This window comes from Clytia hemisphaerica, unplaced genomic scaffold, assembly GCF_902728285.1.
Source record: "Clytia hemisphaerica strain Z4C2 unplaced genomic scaffold, Clytia hemisphaerica genome assembly, whole genome shotgun sequence".
In the NCBI taxonomy this organism is placed as follows: domain Eukaryota; kingdom Metazoa; phylum Cnidaria; class Hydrozoa; order Leptothecata; family Clytiidae; genus Clytia; species Clytia hemisphaerica.
Window position 1 is genome coordinate 728,322 of NW_027104271.1, and position 26,854 is coordinate 755,175.

At 38.3% G+C, this 26,854-nt stretch overlaps 1 long non-coding RNA gene across 1 annotated transcript; it reads right to left on the reverse strand.

Moving 5' to 3' along the window:
- Positions 1–1,862: 1,862 nt before the first annotated feature.
- LOC136816706 (uncharacterized) lies at positions 1,863–16,289 on the reverse strand. Its single transcript, XR_010847974.1, has 3 exons — positions 16,203–16,289; positions 2,983–3,136; positions 1,863–2,066 (listed from the first exon to the last, which is right to left on the reverse strand). It is a non-coding gene; the product is annotated as an uncharacterized lncRNA (long non-coding RNA).
- Between the last annotated feature and the right edge of the window lie 10,565 nt (positions 16,290–26,854).

Here is a 26,854-nt window from a genome sequence, read left to right on the forward strand (position 1 = left end):
GCGATCGCTGAGGTATGATAACATGAGCAACGCGGCCTTGTCGGAGAAGCCGATTTTCCGTAGTTTGGTTATGAGTGTCTTATAATCAACCGTATCGAAGGCTTTCGAATAATCGAGAAATGCAGCGAGTGTGATTTCCCCTTTGTTCATTGCACCAACGATATCATCTCGAATTTTCATAAGCAACGTTTCGGTCGAGTGACGTTTGCGAAAGCCAGATTGGGTTTGCTTATATATCTGATGTTGTTCAATGTAGTCTACGATTTGTTTTGCCATTAAACGTTCAAAAAGTTTGGAGAGTATGGGTAGCACGGTAACAGGTCTGAATTGATCTGGAGTGGTGGACTGTTCTGTTTTCGGAATAGGTGTTACTTTGCCGATTTTCCACTGTTGATGAAAGGTGTTTTCGGCGATACCTGTGTTGATTATATGCGTGAGTGGAGATGCGAGATGGTCAGCAATAGGTTTGATGAGTGAAACTGGAAGATTGTCGTATCCAGAAGAGCAGTCAGTTCGAAGGTTCTTGATTTCTTTGACTACTTGTTCATATGTGACGGGGGTGTCAGGAAAATTGCCCCCGAGAAAATTGCCCCCCGGAAAACTGCCCCCCGGAAAATTGCCCCCCGGAAAACGGCCCCCCGGAAAATTGCCCCCTAGGAAAATTGCCCCCAGAAAATTGCCCCCCAGAAAATTGCCCCCTAGGAAAATTGCCCCCCGGAAAATTGCCCCCTATTTTTCCATTTTTCGAAACTAAATCTAACTCAATTTTCAACATTTGGGAGATTTTGGATTACGCAATTTTACGTGATCGCGTCTTAACGGATTAAGAGATCTAGAATATTTTGGTCCAACGGTTGCAGGTTGCAGCCGTAATTTTCATTAAGTTGACGCTTTTTATAAGGAATAATGTGGTTTAACCATGGAATACAGAGAAAGCGTTTTCTCTGTTTAGCGATAGTCAATTTCAATGTGTTTTATACTGTATTTCTTTCGCTATTCAAGTATTTTCTTTATGGTTTTACAAAATTTCTTGGTCATATGGAATGGATAACTTCATTCTTGCTATATTCCTCACGCTAACCATTGATCTGCTTTGCATGTTTTAGTTTTTAGTTTTTTCTTAAAGAAAAAAGACGCCTCAAAAACGACTTTTACAAGTTTTGTATGAGGTGGAGAAAGATAGTCGAGTAATAAAATCACTTTCAAAAAAATCTTTCCCCATTTCTTAACCCTAAGCGCCCTATCCGTGCTATCTTAAGCTAAGGGAACTAATTTTTACTAACATGCCAAAATAAGTTGTGGGAACTATTTAAATTAAAATTTCAGTTTTCTTGGCTAAATAACCCCTGAAATTCAACAAAGTTGCTCAAAATAAGATGAAATAGAACAGATTTGCGCTGTCATTCGCTAAAATTAATTCCAACCACAGTTAAAAAATTAATTTTTCGAAAATTTTCTACCCAGGACATTGTTGATCCAACCCCTCCTCCGCTTATCAATTTTTCGGAATCTGAAACTTCTTTTTTGTACGGATTATGCTGTTTTAGCCTTTTTTCCAATCCACCCCCGCTGACCCCCGTTTAATAGGTACCCTAAGAGTAATTCAAAACTACTTAATTTTACAGCTACAATGGCCATTTGAAGTTTCATTGGATTTTATAAAAAAGTGGAAAAAAAGATGGGGGGGGGCAATTTTCCGGGGGGCAATTTTCCTAGGGGCAGTTTTCTGGGGGGCAATTTTCTGGGGGGCAGTTTTCCTAGGGGGCAGTTTTCCTAGGGGGCAATTTTCCGGGGGGCAATTTTCCGGGGGCAGTTTTCCGGGGGGCAATTTTCTCGGGGGCAATTTTCCTAGAACCGTGACGGGTTGGAATTCGAATTCATGCTCAACATTTGTCGCAAGATCTTGAAGAAGGAGCTGGATTTCCTCGATTGAAGTTGGCTGTGATCCAAGGATTCTAGGAGCTGTTGAAATGTAGTGATCGTTTAATTCGGAGGGTTGAATATTGATAACACTTTTCTTTGGGTGGAGGATTCGGTGAATAAGCTTCCAGACTTCTTTTGGTTTTCTGGATGAGAGAAGTTTACGGTAGTAAGTTTTTAACGTAGTTTTGTTTCTCAACGTAATTAACACAAAGTTATCAAAATAATTCTTTTGCTGCACTTACAAAGTTTTTTAAATTCAATTCATTCTCGTTAACCTTAAAGTCTAGACATCCTTGAAAACCTTAAAACAAACCGTACAACAAGAGCTGGGACATAGAAAAGAGGCCACGAAGTTCAAAACTTTCGAATATGAGTTGAAATACAAAGATTTTCACCGGTGACGCAAACAATGACGTCTCCTCAATCACTGGTTGTTACGGAATATCGCTCTTCTTTCTAATGTATTGCCTCTGTTAGCTTAGTTCTTAGGATATAAAGATATCACAGCTTGGATTTAACAAAAAAGAGCACTCGTAGCGCAAAGTTAGGGTATTCAGCTACACTGACGCAAGGTCATTAGTTAAATCCTCGACTGCAAGTCATATTAAAGACTTCATACTTAGTACAAAAATGGTGCTTGATGCCTCCCTTCTTGGTGAAGGGTTAAAGAATAAGTGTAGAGTAATCCAGAGAGAACGAGTGACGCCCTAAATTACCTTCGGTTACCTTCGATAGCTTTCGAAAAAGGAGCCTTCATGTCCCCTTCGACTGCGGTCACAGACTTGAAATTGGGGTTATGAGGCCTGTAGTTGAAACCCGGTCGAATTTTACTATTTTCATAATAGCTCCAGTGGGTTTTCAAATTGCCAAATGACATCGGTTCACTGAGACAGCGGACGATGTATAAAGTGAGTCCAATTTTTGTCCGCGCATGCGATGATTTTCAGATCTAGTGCCTCTCTCCCCGGGATATGACTACGAATTTGATGGTCAAATAACGGTCAATTTCTGTCAACTAAAACGACAATATCAAAATCAAAATGGAAAATAAATCCTTACCCCTTGCTGGCATCATATTTAGACGTCACCACGGAAAGGGCCAAAGGTTGAAAATCAAAAATTTCAAGGTTGGTATACTACTGGTCCGTCTATTCTCCACTTGAGTCTTTTGAATGGACATGTCATATTTCTGCACCATTGGACGATACAGAACCTAGGCAGAAAAAAAATTTTCATATTTAGGCGAAAATAGAAAAAATGTAGTGAAAAAGAAATCTTTTTGACACGGCCGCAGATTATGGGTTCATCTATATGGTCCATCATAAAGAAAATCAAGTTAAAAAAACAACGTGCAGAAATGGTTTGAGACACGTAGTGTTACTGGCAAAATCTGCTTTAAATAATGTTTTCAACCTTGGATAATCTGACAAAAGGGGTAGAATATCAAAAAATGAAAAAGTAATAGATCAGCAACACATTCCTTTGATATCAATCATTAATTTCACTTTTTTTTCTCAATTTTTCAAACTTTTTCTTACGAGTTAGGACCTACAGATTTGAATACCTCCCTTAGAAAAAAGAGAAAAAACTAGAGCTGGTGTCCAACAAATTTGATTTTAAAGCATTTTGAGCAAAGCAGCCTTATAATATTGTCGCCAAAAATTACAACCAACTAGCAAATGCACTTTCAAATAACCCCTGAAGAGGGGATACTCGAAAATATATAGTTCTTAGCAATGCTCTTGTCCCTAAGCACACCCCTGTTTCTGTGCCCAGTGGGTGTTAAGCACCCAATGAGGTAAGAATTTAAAAATCTTAAATTCAATGGGGTGAGAAAAAAATTTGACAACTTTTTGCATGAGCTAAGTTTTGGTTTAGTGCTATTTAGAATCCGTTACATATTACTAAAGAAGAAGTGGTTATCTTGATCAGATAGATCCATTTTTGTACTGTGACAGAAATGTAATGAGGTTGGGAAAAGGGGGCTATTGAGAAGCCAGTCTGTTATATAAAATGTTATCAACTCTAGAACATTGTGATGTATCGACATGGTTTAAAAAGTTTAAATTTCTTTCAGTATCTGCGCAAGTGAGAAAGCCTCTCTCAAACTTGAAGTTAGAACCAAGGTATACAGAAAGGGAAAATAATTGACTTTTAAAGAGGTACAACCATGGTTGTGCCGACGGAAAAATTTTTGATTTCAAGCCCTCTTGTTTGGCTAAAAGCACTTTCTTTTCCCGGACCTTGATGAGGCAAATTAAACATTTATTTCACACATACTCATGTCACGGACCCGGTGGTTCAACAATCAAACTGCGGAAAAATCGGGTTAAGAACACCTTCTCTCTATATTCATATTCTCTCTATGCACCCTTTGGTGTTATTACATTCTTTCATAGCTAGAAATTCATTTTTTAACCCAAAAAGATTTTTTTATGAAAGTCTGCTTCAACCGACTTTTGACTGTGGTAGTAACCTACTTTTAAGCAAAAAATGTAAACAAAATCTAATATAAAATCTCGAGAATAACACATATTATTGGGCATATTTGGGCCAAATTTCCAAACATATGTGCTTATAAAAAAGTTGAAAAAAAAACAACAAAACCTTAAAATAATGAAAAGAAGACCTGTAGAAATTCATCCAAGCAAAAAGTACACTGCATTTCAGCGGAATAGGACAATTTTTAAGCTTTTCAGACCAGTAAAAATATTTTTTTTCCAATGTGCTTATAAATAAATTACGAATTTGGCCCAGTTCTTGTAAAAAATATATCAACAACTCAAAATTTCAAACTTAAAGCCTAATCTTCTGTAAAGGTACAGTTTTAATAGCAAAAACACATCCATAAAATAGTGGTGATTCTTATAGCTAGAAATTCATTTTCTGAGCCGAAAAAAACTTTTTTACGAACCATCTCTTCCCTATGATGGTGATCTGTTTTTATGGGAAAAATCAGAAATATTTAATGATTCAAACTCAAGGAAATCCCAAAAGCTCATTTTTGGGCATATTTTGGCCCAAATTGACCAAAAATAAATAGGGCTTCTTCACTTTTGATTCTTTGTGCAAAATATCAGAAAGATTGAATGAGCCAATCTGGAGAAAAGCTCAAAATGAACGAAAAACGGAGGAAAATGAACAACTGGAGTTTGTGAAATGTCTCACCAAACCCAATCAAACTATTGAGATCTTGGTGATGAACTGTTTTGATCGTCATGTTACCCTGGATCCAAACGACACTTGTAATCGTCAACACCGTGAACGTGCATACACTTGGTATGGAGGAACAAACTGAAAAATGGCACCTTCCCATTAACCTAAAACATTTGCACCCAGAACTATAAGAAAAAGTGGAGGGGATCGTATATGAGTACAGTGATGTATTTTCAAAGGCTAAAACTGATATTGGTTATCTGAATAGACTCTGAAAGATTTTGTTATGGGTATCAAATTATCAGACTCGACTCCTATCCATGTCCCATATCGCTGGTTACCCAAAGTCTGAGATATTCAAAACAGAGATCAAGAAGTCTCTTGCGAGACACACAAGAAGGCCATCGGATGGATCCAGTATCAAGTAAAGTCATTGAGAAGTTGAGATCTCCACCCACAAATATTGGAAATCTGAGAAGTTTGCTGGGATTTATAAATTGTTATCGCTTCTCCATCGAAAACTTCGCATCAAACTATTTGTACGACTTGTTGAGAACAGAACAAACAATTAAGCAGCAATAAAAATCATCAAAGACACCCATTGTATGGACCGGACAACATCAACTCATTCTTGAGGAGATTTTGGAACATCACCAAAAGTCACCAAAAGTAATGCATTCCCAAATTTTGACAAGAAGTTTGTTTTGCATTGCGATGATTGTGAGAAAGGTTTGGGAGCGGTAATATACCAGGGAAATGATGATGCACAATTGAAAGCGATTTGTTATGGTTCAAGGACTCTGTCACCATCTAAATAAAACTACCGCAATCATAGCGGAAAACTAAAACTCTTGTCTCTAAATTGATCGGTATGTGTACAGTTTAAAGTCTACAACGACAACAATTCATACAGACAACTGCAAAATTAAACGCCATTGGGCTTAGATTGATAGCAAATTTGGCACAATATAACTTCACGGTGAAATATCTTCCTGGTAAGGATCACAAACACTGTGACTTCCCATCACGTTTACACGAATATAAAATGTGGAAGAAGGGAAAACAGAGAATTGGTAACCGTGTGGGAGCTTCGGGATCTACTAAAACGCTCAACCAATAATGGATTGATGGTGGTTGTACCTCAGACCAAGTAGCACTGAAAGATCAAAAGCTGAACGAAGTCTTGTCGTCTTTCCGTGAGTGAGGTTGTATATTTTTTAAACATCACACTGTTTAAAAAATATTTTCATTTTTATTTATTTATTTAAAGACAATTAACTTTTGTTACACAAAAGACCCGTGCCGGGACTGGCTCCGGTAATAGTATATACTATATAGCAAATTTGTTCTAAAGTTTATAGTTGTACCCGAAGTTTTACGGAGAGAATTGATACTATCGGTTCTACCAGACAATTCATGAAGGCTGAGGTCATCTTGGCGCAACAAAATGTTGCGACCAAGCGAAATAAGGATCTATTAGCCGGGTATGAAACCTAATATCCTGAACATGTCAAACATGTCACACAACTGTGTAAATGAATGTATTAAGAGCAAAACTCCCAATCGTAAACAAATAGCACCATTGACTCCAATCAGGTCATTAAAACCATTTGAAATCATTGGGATTGATTATCTCAAGTTGGATAAATGCAACGGTAATTTTGAATATCTGTGGGTAGTAACTAAAATCAAACCAACAGTAACCAATCGATGATGGAAAGAGACAAACAAACGTCTAAAGGCCATCGTGAAACTCAAAAATTATCATCATGAATATATCTGTTAGTAGTAACTGATCATTTCTCCCGCTTCAGTCAAACATTTGCAACTAAGAACAAGAAGGGAAAATCTGCTGCGGAGAGAATATTCAAGAATTGTTCAACAATGGAGAAAAACATTTGATAACGCAATCGAAAATGCTCAAAAACATCATGCGGTTGAAAACCAAAGATCCGACAAAACATCATTTTGTGAAAACTTGGTAGAAGGAGATTGTGTACTAATCAAAAACCTATCAGAAAGAGGTGGAACAGGTAAATTGAGATTTTTCTATAAGAATGAAATATATGCGGTGGTTGAAAAAGCTGAAAGTCTTCCTGTTTATATATGTTAAAGCAATTAGATGGAAAAAAGTCAAGACAGGGATGACAATTATAAAGAAAATCAAGAAACAAGGAAGACATCAACTACTTTGACCCCTTCTTACTTTGACCCCTTCTGAAATTGAACCCACAGTGACAGCTATGTTAATCAAGCAACGGAAGTAAACAAGTTCAGCGTAGAATTTGCCTTTTTTGAAGCACAAATCATACATGCGGTACAGGATGAACCTACATCAACATCTGATAATTCAATCAGGCCTGTTGGTACTGTAGATGATTTGGCAGTACCTTCTCATCTTAGTGATTCGAGCCAAGAGGCTCACTGAGTACTAGACTCGAGCGAATACTTCCATACAACTAACGGTGGGCTGATTGATGACTCGAACAGACATATTTGTCACTTCAACACAACGTCGTTTTCCTCCTGTGAATGGCCCACCACCTCATGTATGCCTACGTTATCAAAGAGAACACTATACCCCGTGTGATAGGCCGTCTCCTATCACCAATTGTACTGCTATGATGGATGGATCACTTGGGTTGGATGTTGGTGGATCATTCGGTTGGATGTTGGTGGGTCAGATGTTGGTGGATCATTTGGTTGGATGTTGGTGGGTCAGATGTTGGTGGATCATTTGGTTGGATGTTGGTGGGTCAGATGTTGGTGGATCATTTGGTTGAATGTTGGTGGGTTGGATGTTGGTGGATCATTCGGTTGGATGTTGGTGGGTCAGATGTTGGTGGATCATTTGGTTGGATGTTGGTGGGTCAGATTTTGGTGGATCATTTGGTTGGATGTTGGTGGGTCAGATGTTGGTGGATCATTTGGTTGAATGTTAGTGGGTCAGATGTTGGTGGATCATTTGGTTGGATGTTGGTGGGTCAGATGTTGGTGGATCATTCGGTTGAATGTTGGTGGGTCAGATGTTGGTGGATCATTCGGTTGGATGTTGGTGGGTCAGATGTTGGTGGATCATTTGGTTGGATGTTGGTGGGTCAGATGTTGGTGGATCATTTGGTTGGATGTTGGTGGGTCAGACGTTGGTGGATCATTTGGTTGAATGTTGGTGGGTCACTTAGTGGATGTTGGTTCAAACCTGTCGCTTTGCAATGAACAAGTTGAATACTAATACCCAACGGTGCTTGGTTTTGAAGTACGTCATAACGAGTTTACCCAGAACCTGACTAGCTTGGTATGTAGTGAAAACGCTGCTTGAAACAGTTCTTACTTTTTGATATTGAAGTGATCATTTAACTGTCATGTGGCTTGTAACTAACGTGGTTTTTAATTAGTCTGAATAGGTCACTCCGACATTTTGAGATGTTGGCTATATTGAAGTGACGAGTTGGGTTGCCACTAGTAACGTGGTAATACGTTACTCAAGCATTGATCTTAGTTGTGATCCAAGTAATCAAGACTATTGTTAATGAACTGATGAATATTGATTATGTTATCACTCACTACAAAGTACAAATGATTGTTTGCATTGAGAATCAAATAGTTTTGTCATTGGGACATGACTCTCGAAGGGGGGGGGAGTGAGTGTGGAAATCACTATATCAATAATGTAGCTTTATTTTCGTGTATATTGTGACAGAGATCTGAGCTCAAGGAGAGCAAGTGTGGAAAATACTAAATAAAATAAAAATGAAACATAAAAAGGGACTAAAGTCTATTCACGATAAGTGTGCACTCTTTTTTCTTTTACCTATAACTTTTGAAGGAATTCTTTAATCTTTATAAATTAGGTATCGTTGGAGAGATATTTGAGAGTGGAACAACTTGAAATAAAAAAGTCTTTAAAAAAATTCCAAAAACGAAGATGAAAATAAAAACGAAAAAAATGAAGATCTTGTAGAGAAGTGCTATGACTTTCATTTTTACTGGAGAGATTCTTTAATCTTAGGAGGTCATCACTGTAAAGAAATTTTGCTAAAATATTTATTCAATATAAAGTTATGATACAAAGTTGATAAGTGATTGACCCTAAAAACACAGAAAACAGCGTTTTTAGATGTCAATTATCTTATAACTTTGCTTGATATCTTTTGACTAAATGATTATTTTTGAGAATTTTTTTCACAGTGATGACGTTCGATGATAAAGGATTCACTTCAGTGAAAATGATAGTTATAGCACTTTTCTACAAGATCTTCATTTTTTTCTTCTTCATTTTCATCTTCATTTTTATAATCTTTTTAAAGTTTTTTTTATTTCAAATTGTTCCACTCATTAATATCTTTTCAATGATACCAACTTTATAAAGATTGAAGAATTCCTTCAAAAGTTATAGGTAAATGAAAAAAGAGTGCACACTTATCGTGAATAGACTTTAATACTGTTATAACTATTTTTTCTATTTTTTTTATTTTTGTAAATACCGAGTGGTCCAAAAAGTGTCCATAAAATTCAAATAGAATTTGCTACATCAAAATAATATTGAGTGCTTTGGAATAAATCACTCCAGCATAAATCTTTTTATAATATAATAACATATTGATTTGCCTTTTACAAAACAACACAGCTGCTGGGTGCCTAGTACAAACACTTATCCAGTTTGTACTGGTGACTGGCTAAGGGCAGTAGCGACCTGGCTTAATTTTCTTGGTGGTGCAAACTATGACATTGGCGCCCCTGGTATTTTTGTCCTTATTTGCACCCTATACCATTAAAAGTGAAACTATTAAACTGTAACAGCAGTGACTGGTTGAAAGTAACGCCCGGAATCTCTGTGTTAATAAACTTTTATTTATACGAAGATGGTGGTAATGCCCGGGTGGGGGGGGGGTACTTAGGCAAATGGAGGGTACGGTATGTGCCGCCCTTAAGGGTACCTTTTTTGGACTTCCAAAGTCCCGCTAAGGGTCGGAAAAATCAGAAAATCAAATTTCAGTCCCACTAAGGGTCGGAAAAATAGGAAAATTTCAACTTTTTACCCCCTGAAAGATCGAAATTCGGTCAAAATTGGTCATGTTTGTCCCGCTAAGGGTGGCAAAATTCCCAAAATTTTCCTTTCTTTTCTCCTTTCTAGTCCCGGTAAGGGTCCAAAGTTCGAAAGTCAGGCGGCACTCCCCCTCCCGTCAGCTCGCAACCCTATTACCCCCCGGGTGATAATTTGATATCTATTTCCTTGTTATTTCCTGGTCTTACTTTACTCTCCACTAAAGATGAATAGATGAATGGCTGAAAGAGGCCTCAAACATTCGAAAGTTGGCAAAAATAAGGGTTGTTTGTAATTTTGGCGCCGTAGGCATAAAACTTTGGTGTAAGAAATGTCAAACAGCTTATAAGATATTCTAAAATGGAGAAAGTTAGTCCACATAAGACCACAAAAACCACAGCGAGCAGTTTCGATCAATCTCTCATTTTTGGGGTGAGCATCCTCTTTAACCCCTGGTCGATACACAACACTTCTCTTGCTTTGACTTTTCGCAACTCAATGTTGAAAGTAGTTTTGAAAATATTCGTAAAATAAAACGAAGCGCCGCAGGCGAAAAAATATTTACATTGCACTTATACCGGGTGCGCCACAAAAAAGTTTCTCTCTTTAAAACTAATTTTCTCGAAATCTAAAAATTTTAAAAGAACCATTCCTACTCCATTGGAAAGAAGAAGGATAGACTTAAATTTTGATGGGTCATTTAGTGAATTCGGTACATTAGATCGAAAGTTATGCTCAAGTGAATAAAAAAGTTACTTTCTGAAAGTGCTTAAAAACGTTAAAAATTGACCTATCAAATTAAACAGAAGCATAATTACACGATGCACTAGTTTTTTTGCTTCAGCCACCAAAAATGATAATTAGCTGTCTAAATGACCTTTTGTTGTATAAAGGAAGGTTGAATTACATTAAAAGGAAGAAAATTCGTCGAAAAAAGCCATTAAACACATAGAGTAAGAAAAGGACACAGGGTACCTGTCATTGGTACAATCACAGTTCTTCTGAATAGACTAGCATGGGCTAGGACAAAAATATACAAAAAGAGATAGGTAAACATGAAATAACACAAACACATATAAGAGAGAAAAAAAAAATATATATATATATATAATACTAATAATGGCCAACTGACAAACTGAAAACATAGAGTATAGTATATAGCAATATGAAAACAAAAACTACACGGGGAGTATAGCAAACAGCATTAAATAAAAATGTGCTAAAGAAAATGTAAAATGAAAATGACAATAGAGGTATAAAGCAAATATAGGTACATAACCTTCAGCGAATACACAGTAAAAATAATAAAAATAATAATAATAAACCTATTAGAACACCATGAGATGTCGGGGAGGGAGGAGGAGCAAAAATACAGGTCAGCATGCACAGTGAAGAACTGAAGAAAGAGGCTGTTCAGGTACCATGTGCTCTTTAAATACTCATGAGAGTGAGGCTACATAAAACAGAGGCTGAATGAAGAGTACAGATAAAAACATAACACTATGAATCTAAAACCTGATATACCACATATATCAGGCCATTAAACACATAGAGTAAGAAAAGGACACAGGGTACCTGTCATTGGTACAATCACAGTTCTTCTGAATAGACTAGCATGGGCTAGGACAAAAATATACAAAAAGAGATAGGTCCAAACCCAATGTGAGAATGTAGTGGGAAAAAAAAAAAAAAAAATTAATTATATATTAGGAAAAGCTATATATAGGTGGGGCACAGTGAAAGACTAGGACTAGCACTCAAGAAAGGAAGTGATGGAATGTTGGGCACGCAAGCGCTGGGACAAAGGCATGTGCAGGTAAAGGTAAATAGCGTCAGACTTCCAGTCACCCATGACAGCTATAGTGTCCAGCGGGACGCCAGCTTCAAGGGCAAGGGAAGCACCACCCCTTCTGAAGGAATGGGAACCATACTGAGCGGAATTGAGACCTAAACGAGTGAGGAAGAACTGCAGTGAATGCATGAACTCCTTATACGTGAAGATCCGGTAAGTGACACGAGAAGAATCCCTCCAGCAAAAGGCCTGGTCATTGGGACGAGTATGAGGAGTGAGAGAGAACGCACGGGACACGGCCCAAACTGGACACAGGGGAGAAGAGCTTGCAACCAGTGGAATGGTAACATACGTTGACCAAACTGGATCGTCTTACTCCACCTGACCCTGATCAGAATTGAAGACCCAGAAAAGCTAAAGTCTGAACGAGTGAGGTAGGTCAAGGGGGAGAACTCTGACACAGAAGAAGGCAGGAGATGGCTCTCACGGAAAAACCCAAAAAAAGAGACCAAGCAGACTGCCCAAAACGACGCATGCTTACTATCCATGAGATTGAGGAGACCACGGATACGAAGCAGGATGTCTGTGGTCATAGGGAGCCTTGGGAGAGGAGGGGAGCCTAAGGTGCGCTTGATACCCTTCAGGACAGTGGAGAGGGTCCAGTTATCCGTCAGTGGGTTAGGGAGGCCCTGGTCCCTGTGAAAAATACCCACAAAATTAATATATATACAAACAGATTGCGGCAAAAGAAATCTAGCTAGGTATGCAGCATACATACAGAGGTGGACAGTAGAAATAGGTGCTGGCTCAATGCCCAGTAGGCTGCAAAAACGGAAGTATGTATTGCGGTGAGTACGGTAGGCCTTCACAGTGTTGGGAGCATAGGTGGCCTGTCTGTAGAATAGGACGTCTGCCAAGAGAGAGGAGGACAGTGCTCGACCTAAAAGGCAGAAGAAAAACAGAGGCTAGAGGAGTAAAGACCCAGCAGAAAGAAGTATGATAAGGGAGACATGTGTAGCGTGGCAGGGGCTACAAGGGCTGGCATCCCCCCGGAGGCAAGCAGATGGTGACAAAAAGCTTGCATGTTAGGACGGAAGTGAAGACGAGAGATATGATCTGCCAGAACATTCAATTTTCCCGGAATATGAAATGCCCGAAGACGGAAATTGTACATGGCAGAACACCAAAAGAGCCGTCTCAGGTAAGTCATCATAACCGGATTTTTTGTGGTACCCTTGTTTAGCATAGCAACAGCCGCTTGGTTGTCACAGTAAACGTGGACTACCTTATTCTTGAATGATTCCGCCCAACGCTCCGCAGAAAAAACTACACATAAAGCTTCCTTGTACGTGATATGAAGACCTGACAGTTCAGGAGCATCCACCAGAAGATTAGAATAGAACCAATCCTCTCCAAAGGATGCACCGATTCCCCAGGTGCATGCATCTGTGTGGAGGTTAGTAACAGGGCGTGAGTCATGGAATGAACGAAACCCATTGAAAACTTCCAAAAAACTAACCCACCAATCTAGGTCTTTGAAAAACTCCTCTGAGAGCAAGCACTTAGCAGACTGGGAGGCAAGGGGGGACATGAGATCAAGGATCCTCCGAAGAAAGGTTCTACCGCCATGAACCACCTTGCAGGCCCAGTTAAGGCGACCCGCTAATTGTTGAAGCTGTCTCTTGGACGCTCGCACTCTAGTTTGAAAAGAGAATAGCAGGTCCTTGAGATCCCTGAGCTTCCTTTGAGACAAAGAAAGGGACAAGGACTGTGTGTCAATGTCCACACCTAAAAAGGTAAGTTTCTGGCAGGGTTGGACCAACTTGCTTGGGCTTATCATGAAACCCAGTTCAAGTAAGAGGGCACAGAGGGTGTCAAATGCTCGCTGACATTCTTTGAATGTACGGCCAACTACAAGAAAGTCATCCAAGTAAACAACCAGTTTAGAGAATCCTTTCTTGGCCATCATGCGCTTAACAGACTGTGTGATACGATGAAAAATACCAGGAGCACTGCGAGCTCCAAACGGAAGACGTGTGTCTATTAGGTAGGTGGAATGTCGGTCATCCTTGAACCGCCACTTCAAACCTAGTGCTGAGTAGTTTCCAGGGTGGACGGGAACAGAGCGATAGGCCCTGCGAAGGTCCACCTTAGCAGTGTAAAAGTCCTTCCCTATCAGTTTAGTAGCATCATCTAGGGTCTGGAACTTTTGTTTTTCAATGTCAATGAAAGAGTTTACCCCACGCCCCGGAGGCATGGAGCAATCGTGGATTATGCGCAAATCCTCAGAGTCTGGCTTTGGAACGGCTCCAAGTGCACTGACAATGGTAGGTTTGCAATTAGCAATGCGATAATTTCCAGCCGCTAGTTCCTCGAGAATGGTGGCTTCAACCTTCTCTTTGGCACCTGGGCTGACAGCAGATGTGTAGTTGTCCACCTCGGCAATCGAGATGGTAGCAACTCCAGAAGATTTTTCAAATTTTGATTTTTTTTTCAAAATCTATCCTATCTTGTAGAGCTTTGAAAAAGAAAGAAAATGAGGGGTCATAGGCCTCCAGAGGATTAGTGGTTGTAAAGATATTCAAATTTTAGTTTCAAAAATTTGACTAAAAATGTCAAAAAAAAGGTTAGGAAAATGGCTTGGAAAAATTCGAAAAATGTGTCAAAAAAGAAAAAAAAGAAATTTTCCAGTCATGCTTCTTAAATTTTGCATATCTCTTTTTCTAGTGTAGCTAGAGACCTCAAATTTGGAGGGAGAATTCTTTGATGGTGTTAAAATATTATTATATAAAAATATTTGTAAAATATTTAGTATATTTATCAAAATAACGAAAGATATATCTTTTTTTGAAAAAAGAAGACATTGCATTGTTTAATTTTTTTTTTTGAAGAAAATAGCTTGGAAAAGGTTGAAATGAGTCAAAAAAGGTGGTAGGACCCATTTTCAAGGGGCCTCTGGAAATGGAGGAACAAAAACTTATGAGTAAAGAATAAGTTTTTCTGAAAGGAGAAACCCCAAATGAAAAGAAAATCCATTTCGGCAGAAATAAAAACTTTTTTTTGGGACATTCCCATGCTAAAGAAGCAAAAAAGTTAAAAAACTACATGAAAATGAAAGAACTAGAATTAGCGATTGTGATTTTTGAATTCCTCACCCTTTTTCTGATAAACATACAAAGTTTCAGCCTCCAAATACATTTTCCTCCGTTTCCAGACACATTTGTTCTTCGATAGTTGCTAATTTTTTTTCTCCCGTCGGCAAACAATTTTCAAAATGTTGCAAGACGTTCGGCATTTTACCAATTTGCCGTCTAGCCCGTGTCCACAGTGTTATATACCGCTGGAAAGCTAAGATCACAGGCTTTCATTTAGTAAATACCATAAGGGAACGCTTTAGCATACATAGAAGAAAAGTTCCAAGGGTTCAAAGTTCATGGAAAAATGAAACATTTGGTTTGACGTCAACGAAAGTTGCATGACTTCTGGAGTCGCTAGAGATGGGAGCATCAAGGGGCAGGAGCTTAAAACCGTTGGTGACCCCGTCAAGAATGAAATCCTTGTCAGGATCCCCTTCAAGCTCCCTCTCCCAAACAAACGAAGATAGGTTTGAAAGAGGAGGTGAGGGTTGTCATTCATCCCCATCTTTGGAGTTATCACCACGTGACGGGTGATTACATCCAGCATGTTGTCTGTTCCCACAGGCTTGCGAACCAACTTTACGGTTGCAAGCGTGGGAAAACTTGCATTGGGGACGTTGACATCCCTTACGAGAGTTGAACATCCTACAGATCTCTTCACCACTGGGAAGATGTGAGACAGTAGTAGTCCGAGAGCCCCCAGTCTTACCTGACCCAAAAGGTAAGGAAGAGCCGGAGAACTTGTCTTGTCCCTTAAGCGCGCTTGCCCATTTTGGTAAAAGCATTACCTCATGTAGGTGACTGTTATCAGTGGCCCAGGAAAAGCCATATGTGTGCTGTAATATGCGATATTCATCATCGTACAGCAGCACAGACTCCCAGGAATACTTAGTCGCCAATTCTAAGATCTTAACAGAGTACGAGAGATACTCCCGGACTTCTTGCATGGTGCTCAGTTTTTTAGAAAATAATAGTTCATAAAAAATTCGAAGATTTGCTATGCTAAATTGTTCAACAGTAATGTTTTTGAGCTTCGGTTTTGAATCATTTAAGATGAATGAGAGTTTACAGTTTCTATCATAGGAGAGGACCTTTTCCTCTTCCGTGGGACGAGCCCTTGAAACAAAGTCAACTATTCGTAATGGCTTACCACGAGTCCCATCGTTGGACAGACGAGATGGTCGAAGAAAGATTTCAGTGCTATCAATTCCACCAACATTACCATTTCCACCACGAAGCCCCACGAACATTATTTACAGCCAGGAAAACATAAGAGACAAACCTCCAAAATGTGATCGGCTATTGCTCATTCCGACATTTCAAATTTTCCGGGGGTTTGCTGTTTGGGATTGTTTAGGGTTGCTAGTAACGGCTTGTCACTGTGCCGGGTGCATACTCGGCGCCTTGGGCCCCGCAGGGTTGCTAGTAACGGCTCGAATTTCAGTCAGGTTTAAAAAAGGGGTACTTTTACCCATATTATAATAACATTACCCCCGTATTTTGCCAGTTTGGTATAAAACGTTATGAATTGCGTATTTTGCTGTGCGGCAATGGCTCGATGGATAGAGCGCTGGCTTCCGAAACTGAAGGTCTTTCTTTGGTGGTGGTTCGAATCCGAGTCTGCTAAATTACGTGGGTTACGTGCGTGTCGTGGGTTCGTGGGTTCGTGGGTTCGTGCCCTCGTGGGTGTTCGTGGGTTAAAATGTCTCGTGGGTCCGTGGGTTCGTGGGTCAAAATATCTCGTGGGTCCGTGGGTTCGTGGGTCCAAAAGAAAATCACGTGGGTTGAAATTGCTCGTGGGTTTGTGGGTTCGTGGGTCCAAAAAAATCACGTGGGTTAAAAAATTCTAATAATTTTCCAAAAATAAATTATAAAAATTCATATGGGTTATCGGGTATTTTTTAGAGTAGTCGAAAAAATTGTAAAAGTTTAAAATTGAAAAACTTCCTCATTGTTCTTCGTTCTTCTCACCCTATAATTAACTCAATAGTTTTTATGAGAAGAAAGAGCGAAATATGGAAAATGTCAAAAAACATTTCCAGCTGATATGATTTTAATATTAATATTTCTACCGCTGTCCTTAAAAAAACGACTTCCATCGAAAGCTTTATAATATATATAGCCCAATTAACGTCACTATGAGGAATCTTATTTTTATCTCCCTTTACGGTTTACCATGTTCCTCCTACCACACAATTAATACAAGAGGTCTTTTAAAAGAATCGTTTAATTTATAATTATTAAAATAAAAACATTTCCTGGGTATTTATAAAAAGTCATGTCTATTGGTTATAACATTAACAATTCTTCTTTATCAACTTAGCTGAAATACGGTCCTTCGGACGGTAAAATTGCGCAAGGGTTTCAAATATCGAAACACGCGAATCGCAAAGAAATTTACAAAAGAAATAATTGAATCATTATTAAGTGTTTTAGGGTTTATTAGAAGATGATGGATTTAAGAATAGATATGAAACAGCGAAATGTAAACATATCTTACACGATCTTACAGTATTGGGATTTTTGGAACATTTCGGACCAACGGAAAATTTTGGACCCACGCACGGGAAAATTTGGACCCACGAGCGATTTTGACCCACGAACCCACGAGCAATTTCAACCCACGTGATTTGTTTTTGGACCCACGAACCCACGAACCCACGAGATATTTTGACCCACGAACCCACGAACCCACGAGACATTTTAACCCACGAACACCCACGAGGGCACGGACCCACGAACCCACGAACCCACGACACGCACGTAACCCACGTAATTTAGCAGACTCTTCGAATCCCACTCGGTGCGAAAATTAGACTGGTCGAAATTGATGGACAAATGATTGACAGGTATGAAAACTCAGTCAGAAATGAGAAACTCAGTAACTCAGACTGTCAGAAAAGAGAAAGACGGGATCAGAGATGAGGATCACATCTCGGAGGTTTGTATCTTACGGCCAAGGCAAGGGGGTCAGAAAGATGACCTCTAGAGTTTTCTAATAAAGATCCACTTTGCAAAACTTGTGGGCGTACAGGGCGATCGTCATCGAACAGCGAAGGTAAGATGGCGGCGTTTGTTGTAGCTTGAGACGTTGGGGTGGGGGCGGGTTGATGACGGGAGGCGGAGACAGAAGAGTTCGTTGATTGGATCGATTGGGATTGGAGCCTGCGAGCTTTCAGAAGGTCGATCTCACGTTTCTTTTGCTCTATCTGTTGCAGCAAGAGGTTCTCCTCATTATTGATCTCGCTCAAAACACGCTGTTCTTCTTGTTCGAGAAGTTCTAATTGTTTTTTATAATATGTGACTTGGGCGCTTTTATCTACGAGGGCGTCATTCGAAATGGTAGACGAGTTGTGACGCCCGGGAGATTGTTGTGGAGTTCCCTCACCTGAAGATTCTGGTCCAGTGCATTGCGGTCCAGGCTGCCCAAAGGTATGTTCAGTGTGTGGGATCCTACAACTGGGACACTTTCTGACTCTTGAGGGAAGTTCTGGAGTCTTCTTAGATTTTGAAGTGTCTGTATCAGTACAAGCAATTGCAGATGGAGAGTTGCTAGCCATTGTTGTAGTGTAGGTAACGTAAAGTAAGTTTCAGAAAAGTTTGTATAATAAATCAGCAAAAATACAGGTCAGCATGCACAGTGAAGAACTGAAGAAAGAGGCTGTTCAGGTACCATGTGCTCTTTAAATACTCATGAGAGTGAGGCTACATGAAACAGAGGCTGAATGAAGAGTACAGATAAAAACATAACACTATGAATCTAAAACCTGATATACCACATATATCAGGCCAAAAAATCTGGTAAAATTCATAAAAATACATCAAATATGGGTTTCGAGGTACATCCAGCCTTACATAGACTTTATCCAGTCTAGAACCAAAAATCTGTGAAAAATTCGGGTAAAAAGTAAATTAAAATGATTTTGATGATGATTTAAAACCATTTCGTCCCATCAGTTTTAAAATTTATGTGTTTAATTACTGAAAAATGCTCTTGATCGTGTAAAGGCTATTGCGATTGCCAAATTTAAAATAAAAAATTTGATAGGTCGATTTGTAACGTTTTTGGGCACTTTCTGAAAGTAACTTTTTTATTCAATTGAGCATAACTTTTGATCTAAAGAACCGAATTAGATAAATGACCCATCAAAATTTAAGTTTATATTTCTTCTTTCCAATGGAATAGGCATGGTTCTTTTAGAAATTTAATATTTCAAGCAAATCAGTTTCAAAGAGGGAAACTTTTTTGTGGCGCACCCGGTAGAAGGCGCTAAAAACGTGTCAAAGGGCGCAAAATCGGCCAACCAAACATCAAAAAAAAATTAGCGCCCCCTTGAAAAGCTTTTTTGGCGCCCCTCTCAGGTCTTTCTGGGTGGTGCACTGCACACCCTGCACCCCCTGCCAGGTCGCCACTAGCTAAGGGCAAGTATGTAATGTAAACACCATGGAGAATGCCATAATTGTGGCCCCCTATGCTAAACAACCATACTCATCTGCTCATCATTTATGATGACTAATAGACCTTTTTTTAAAGAAGCAGCCATGTGAATAATTATGTACTCCAGCATAAAAACAATGATACAGCCATGCATAATTACTGTATCATGCATATTTTAAAAATTATGCATGGCTGTATCATTGTTTTTATGCTGGAGTACATAATTATTCAATATGGCTGCCTCTTTAAGGTGGTAGTCTACCGCCAGATTTCAAAAGTCAAAAAATCACATTTTTTGCAATAACTCAAGAACTTCTTTACATTTCGTAATGAAATTTTCAGGAAATGTATATCAACTATTAACATTTCTAAAAATAAAAAAAAATTCTAAAAATAACCAAAGACGGTGGTAAAATCAGCCAGGGGGTAAAATACTTTATTTTGCTTGTGTCAGGTTTTCTGAATAGTCGGCTTGACCTATGAAGTTAGTTTTTTTTTTAAATGACTAATATTTAGAAAAGGTCTGGAATGAGTGAAAAAAAAAATAAAATTTTTTTCCAGGGGGTAAGAAACTGAAAAAAACGCTTTTTTGAGATTAAAAATCAGGAAACCAATTTTAAAACTTTTTAATCCATTCATTCAATGCACAATCATGTAAGGAAACTTCCCTGAAAATTTCAAGTCTGTAGCTACTCTCAATCCTAAGATATTTCTGACAAGGTGTTTGCGAACCCCCGGAAACGCGTTTTTGAGAAAATCAAAGAAAAAGACAAAAATGGGTATCATTTTAAGCTGGAAAGCTCTTTTCAAAAAATTTCTTCACTGAATACTCATCAAACCAGTCAGGTTTCATAAGTTAAAGTAAAACATTTCACAAAAATTGATAAATTATCCAAAAATCAACAAAAACATGTTGCGCTAAAGTTACGTAAATATAGCAAACTTTGCGGTAATCTTGCGATAACATCAAATTTGGGTGAAAACAGCCACATAAGTGTGACAAAATGTTCATTGAAATTCCAGCATGACTCTCTGTAGACATGGAAACTTTTCTAGTGCATATTTTTATTCACATAGACTTGAATTGACAATGAGCTGGCTTGATCGAAGGCGGCGCCTTCGCTTCGGTTACCGCCTAGGCGGTTATGAATGGCTGGTGTCAGATGAGAATGTGTGTCTCCAGAAGTTAGGTCCAGTTCATTATAATGCACATTTCTATCTCTGTTACATCATGTTGTGCTTGGAAATATCTCAGTTACATTTAAATCCACTACAAAACATTATGTGAGCCACCAAAAGCACACTGTCTATGCTCAAAACAAAATGCCGACAACTTAAATGTTTTTCGCAGAAATCCAGCAACACAACCAATGTAGAGCAACTTTATAGATTCTGTAGAGTCCATTCTTCATTTAAATAAATCATTTCAATCAAAGAGATTAAGTTTTGATCTAAAACTTGCCAAGAAATCTGCAGAATCATGCTTACAGCTTGCTTTTCAGCTGGTTTTGATGTGTTACACTACTGCAGCTACCATCTTTAATTTCAAGGATTACGTAATGCCACGGAAAATAATATTTTGGCGCTCGAAAAGGGCGCAAAAAGAGCTTTCTTTTGGCGTATCACATTGCTATGTTTCGGCCGAGATTGAAGAAATAAGTCCTTAGCAACGGGATTTTCCTGTTGCTAGGGCGATTTTTCAAGCACCCAACAGGATAAAAATGCTCACTGCGGCCTGAATGATAAAGATATAGCTCTGAAATTTTCAGGAGATGTTCAGAAAGACCTAAGGATCTCAAAACACCCAAAAACCAGAATTCGACAATTTTTTCGATGATTTTTTATTTTTGGGTAGACTACCACCTTAAAAAAAGGTCTATCTGGTAAAATAAAAGAAAACCATGTGAGAATAAATGTAAAATAAATGAAAATATTCTTACTTAGTCTTTTCATCTATCATATATTAGGATCTACTTTTCTGGCTGGCTTTTGCAAGGTTTAGATTCCAGAGATTCACTGAACTTTCAGCTGTAAGCATGTCAGCATGGTTTCTCTCAGTTTCACTTTCGGTTTCCCGAATTCCGAGTAAAAGGGTGAAAACGTTTTGGGCGTTTTAAAACAATAAAAATGAGAAGGGCAGGGCGGCGTAGAGGGCGTAGAAGGCGATACGTGCTGCCCATACTCACCTGTAAATAGCAAAAATCCGATGCTTATTCGCACATCGGAAGAAACCACTGACCTTTATATAACGAGGTTGATTTAAATGGTCTGATCGCAGCTTTTATTCAGAAACATTTTAAATTGGAAATCGGTGATGTTGGTGCAACCCGCCTCATTTATGTTAAAATGATGGTTGTTAACTATATTCTCATGTTGAAGGACGTCTAGTTTTTTGTATCTTCTTTTATATTAAATAACGTACAAAAAAAGCAAGAATTTGGAGCGCTTCAGTTCTTCGACACTTGTCCTCTTCGAAGTGCATCGTTCTCTACCTTAAAAGTGAATAAATTAACGCGAAAATAAATAAATACGGAAGAAAAAGGAGGGGGGGGTCGTTAAAGGGAGGGGCTTACAATATATTGTAGATTATTTCCAAGCACAGCTATGAAATTTTGTCTACACAAAAAAGTTTTCTGTTTAAGTCAAGAAGAACAAAGAAGTTTACTTTCTTTTTCTCTCGAAAGATCGAAAGAAAATATTTGTTAGCTATTTTTGTCCAAAAACCTTGGGGATAGGTATTTTTATAGATAGGCATCGTTACTTAGGTCTCGTACTTGCGACTTTCATTAAAGAACTCGTTACTTCTTGTTACTTCTTGTTCCTCGTTTTAGTAACAACCGGTACACCACCCCTAAAATCTTATATTTTACAGATTAGACCAAAAGAGGGGGTACTATGTTCGCTTTTCTGACTGAATATGGACAGATAATTCAAGCAAACTATCATAGATAAAGTCAGAGGATTTTGATAGGTCCCAAAAATGTCCAAATTTTACTCTTTAAAAACAATCTTTTTTTTCATTTTTGCGGCTTTAATCGTAGAAATTTTAGCGAGACTAATTTTAGCGTTTTAGCGAGTTTTCCCTATTTTCGCTAAAATAAATCTCGCTAAAACACGCCGAATCGCCAGATCGCTAAAATTTATCCGCGCGAAATTTCTGGTTATATTGCTATGATACATTTTTATCATTGGGAAGGGTTTCAGTGCAAAGAAATGCTAGAAAACGAAGTCAATTAATGATGAAATGCGAGTATTCGCTAAAATTTATCCACGCGAAATTTTTTGAAATCGTGATTCACTAAAATAAATCCAAAAAAAATCAAGATTTTTCTGACTCGCTAATATACGCTAAAATTAGTCTCGCTAAAATTTCTACGATTAAAGTAATTCGCATTATTTAAGTCCTGCATTAATTTACTCCCTTAAGTAAATTCACAAATCTGAAGACCCGTCATTTCAATTATGGACGGCAAATCTTAAATGACGGTCCTCTAGCTTAGAAACCTGAAAAACCGTCATTTTCTCACAGCAAATCTTACTGACGGTTCTCTAGTCGAAAAACCTAAAAATCCATCATTTTATTACGGCAAATCTTAACTGACGGTTCTCTAGTCTACAAATATAAAACTCCGTCATTTTCTCACAGCAAATCTTATTGACGGTTCTGTAGTCCACAAACTTAAAGATCCGTCATTTTATTACAGCCAAATCCTAGTGACGGTTCTCTAGTCCACAAACATAAAGATCCGTCATTTTATTACACGGCAAATCTTAGTGACGGTTCTCTAGTCCACAAACATAAAGATCCGTCATTTTATTACAGCCAAATCCTAGTGACGGTCCTCTAGTCCACAAACATAAAGATCCGTCATTTTATTACAGCCAAATCCTAGTGACGGTTCTCTAGTCCACAAACATAAAGATCCGTCATTTTATTACACGGCAAATCTTAGTGACGGTTCTCTAGTCCACAAACATAAAGATCCGTCATTTTATTACAGCCAAATCCTAGTGACGGTTCTCTAGTCCACAAACATAAAGATCCGTCATTTTATTACAGCCAAATCCTAGTGACGGTTCTCTAGTCCACAAACATAAAGATCCGTCATTTTATTACACGGCAAATCTTAGTGACGGTTCCCTAGCCCACAAACCTAAAGATCCGTCATTTTATTACGGCAAATTCTAGTGACGGTTCTGTAGTCCACAGACTTAAAGATCCGTCATTTTATTACAGCCAAATCCTAGTGACGGTTCTCTAGTCCAAAAAACATAAAGATCCGTCATTCTATTACGGCAAATTTTAACGACTATCTCTCAAATCTAAAGATTCGTCATGACGGTACTCTAGCTCACAAGTCTCAAGATCCGTTGACGGTACTCTAGCTCCAGAGCTTAAAGATACGGTGACGGTGCAGCAGCAAGAGCCATTTTTTAACGCCTGATTAACAAGAATTTGTACGTCCTTGATCTTGAAAGTAACATTTTTACGCGCCACCTCAGATTTAACCTGGGCCCAAACCAGCTCAATGGGATTCAATTCTGAGTGTCCTATCGGAAGACGCAATATGTGAATGTCTTTTCCTTTTTCAGCGCAAAACTTCTGTGTCATCTTTTCTAAATTGTATTGTTTGGGGACAACAATGCTTTTGCTTTTTGTTAACAGAATGACTTTCGTATCTTTTGGATCTTTAAATAGAATCCCTTTCTTTGTAAGCCAATCCTGCATTTCTGCTTTTCTCCACGACATGGTTGGACATTTTGACTCTTCGGTCTGGCGCGAGTGATATCGAGCATTATCAATAACAACAACAGATTTGTCAGGGAGGCTTGGGAGAACTTTTTTCTCGAACCAATCCTCGAAGTGTTCTCCATTTACTCATTGTGGTAGTCCTCTGAATCTTTTTTTCCGATAAAACATTCCCCACAGTCTTTCAAAAAACCATTTTTCGACCCCAAGTGGTTAATGATTAATCGCTTACCCTTACCAGAGGGCACCTTCAGGCCACCTTTGCAAGAAATACCTGTCAAGAGAGGATTTTCATCGGTGCAATCTTCCTGCCAAATGTACTCCTGTGTGTGGTTCTGATTACACCAGGTTTCATCTTGGTAAAAGATTTCGTATCCTTCGTCACGGTATTTTTTTATGTTTCTCAGGTATTCATGACGGGTAGCAACAATGTCTACACGTTGATAAACGTTCATCTTTTTATTTCTCTTTCTGCACACAAAACCCAATTTTTTGATACAAGTGTGTAATTTAGATCTACTCATTAGTGGAAAGCCGGGTATGTCTAAAGCTTCGGCGTGAATTTTAGAAAAAGTGTGGGGATTTCTGGGTATGGTCTTGTGTAGAAGCTGTGAATTAGACGAGATAGAGCGTTTTTATTAAAGTCATCCAGCTTTATTCGTGGCTTTCCACGTGTCTCTGTGCTGGAATTTGGCTCCTTATTGTCCTTATCCTCTTCACGTCTCACTCGATAGACTTGTCGCTCAGAAATTCCACAAATCTCACTGATTAGTTTAGCAATATTAGGACGTTTTTCAAAAACGGGTTCACTGAATTTCTCACGGTTTGCTGCAGCAGTTGCCCAAAAATCTAAGCGTTTTACAATAGATTTTTCCCTTTCACTCAACCAAAAGTGTGTATTTTTAGATTTTTTGGAAGAACTTTTTAGCAGTTCTCCTTTTCGTTTAGAATCCATTTTACCAAGGTAGACGAAGGAAAGAAGGAGTATAACACTTTCAATTTTTAAGGCCACTTAAATTTCATATTGAACTGATATTGTCTTTGTTATTTTTAAGTAATTAAAGAACTTTGCTAATTCCCAAAACACTAAACATAGTTTGGCTCTGAGGTCATTAATCAGATCGTAAAATGTGTTTTGATCGAAAAACTGTTTTATCATATCACTACCCCCGTTTTTAGTAATAAGTTGGAGATTTGATATTTCACAGAAAAGTGCTACCAAGGGGTATTTCGGGTCCCATATCTTCCGAAAGACTTTTCTGTTTGCCTTGAAATTTTACAACCTTCTTTAACTAAAGCTGATTTACCACTGGTGTAAAAATGAAGGTTATAGCATAAGTAGAAAAAAAGCACAATTTTTACAATCGCAAATTTAACCGCTAAAAATCGCGAATTTTTCAACCAAAAATACATTCAAATGTAGCGCTTTTGATTCTCTAAAACAAGCAAAAAAAAATTTCATAATTATATTTGACTATCAAAAGTTACAGGCATTCTTGTTTCCACTGCCAATTATATCTGGACAGACTTTAGATGTCCATTTAAAATTGTCATAACAGAATTCTTTGAAGGAATCTGAAAGTCATAATTCTTTAAATGGAAATATTTTCAGTGAATAGGAACATTGAAGTTAATTTGCTATTTTCAATTTACCCAATTTCAAATGTAATGATTTTAAATAACAGAATTTGGAGCGGAATAATAGAACTTCGGAAGGGCCCAAGATCTGTAATCTTCCCGAGATGTTTTCAGATAATTCCATCACATGTGTCAACGAATTTACAAAATAGCACCATAGACCCAAATCTCCATGATATTAATGGCATCTCTTGAAACGGCTTGTGGCTGTACAGCATAGATCCCATCTGCTTGAAGCATACATATAAACATTCGACGTTCGATTTCAAATTCACCAGTGTTCCCAAACAAACTCATGATGGTCTCACCGTTGATGGAAAGAATAGTCTTGAGGTCAATGTGAGAATTTCGAGTATGCCAGGGAATATCCATACGATTAACAAACACAACGTAGTCAATGAAAACTCGACTGTGAAATTCGGCCTTTTGTGGTGTGTAAAATAATAATGAAATGTATAAAGAGAGACTACAGGAAAGATTACCTGTACAAGACATGTCTTAGAAAGACACACAGAGAATGGTTTTTTCACTATTTGGAATAATCTCAGCTAGGACGAGAACAAGTCATCTTGCGTTTCAATATTTAAGACATTTCTTTTCAGCGTACAAGGCCTTTGTATCAGAGCATAAAGTAAATAATTGCAGAAGTCAAAATAAAAAAATTCGCTCAAAATAGAAATAACTCGAATGCGTCAGAAGCAGTTAGTATAGAGCTAAAAAGAAGGTAAACAGGCTAGGACTACTAACCTTTATCCAATGTGTTGTTTCACCATACTGAAAACCATGCTTACTGTGAAACATAGAGTTCTCTTCCATCAAATGCTTTTATAGCTGTCACCGTCGATATTTCCTGCATAGTAGAAGAATTTGTTGCTTCTTTAACGTGTGCATGCAAGGATTCTAAAAGAAAGATACATTACTGCAATGATGACTATACTATTCACTCTTTATCCCTTAAGAGTGTCCAAAACCCAAT